Source organism: Gavialis gangeticus, unplaced genomic scaffold (genome assembly GCF_001723915.1).
Source record: "Gavialis gangeticus isolate Ggan-Ray unplaced genomic scaffold, GavGan_comp1, whole genome shotgun sequence".
Taxonomy (NCBI): Eukaryota; Metazoa; Chordata; order Crocodylia; family Gavialidae; genus Gavialis; species Gavialis gangeticus.
In genome coordinates this window covers 33498866-33499684 of record NW_017729028.1, presented here as the reverse complement: position 1 = coordinate 33499684, position 819 = coordinate 33498866, and positions in this window count along the sequence as shown.

Genomic DNA, 819 nt, shown 5'->3' with positions numbered 1-819 from the left:
TACACTCACACACACCCTACCCACACAGCCCCACACTCTTCCCGACACACACCCCTCTCCACATCCTCTCCCACATACACCACCACACCCCTCCATGCCCTTCCCCCCAATATCTCAGCTCTATGCCTCAGTTTCCAGCCCCAAGCTCCCAGGTTTCTGTCTCTCTCTCTTTCCTGGCTGTCTCCTCCTTGTTACCAGGATTTTTTTTTCCCCTTGCACCAGTGACCTCGAGTAACCCTGGGACCACTTGATCTTAAATAACCCCAAGCCTCAGCTCTTCAGCCAACTTCTCTCTAATCCTGGTTCTGGCAACTTTCACTCCCTACACTTTAACTCTCTCTCTCACTTGAACCTTCCCCCAAGTATCCCAGGTACCCCCACCACACACATACACACTGTACCATCCAAGTTAGGAACTAACCTGTGTGTATGTGTAGGTAGGTTGTATGTGTGTGAACTGGTGAGTGTGTGTGTGTGTATATATATATATATATGTCATTGTGTGCATGATATACGAATTGGTGATCTGTGTATGTGTACTGAGTGTGCCGGTATGGACAATTGCTTTTTGTCTAACTTTTGGGGTGTATAGTGTTTGTGCTTGAATTGGTAATAGGTATGCATGTGCCTAGACTGGTTTGGTTAGAGGCAACCAACACGGGTTCATTAGCGGCAGGTCCTGTCAGACCAACCTGGTGGCCTTCTACAACCAGGTCACCAAATCCTTAGACGCAGGGGTAGCAGTGAACATCGTCTTCCTGGACTTTCGGAAGGCCTTCGACACTGTCTCTCACCCCGTTCTCATTAAGAAACTGGGGG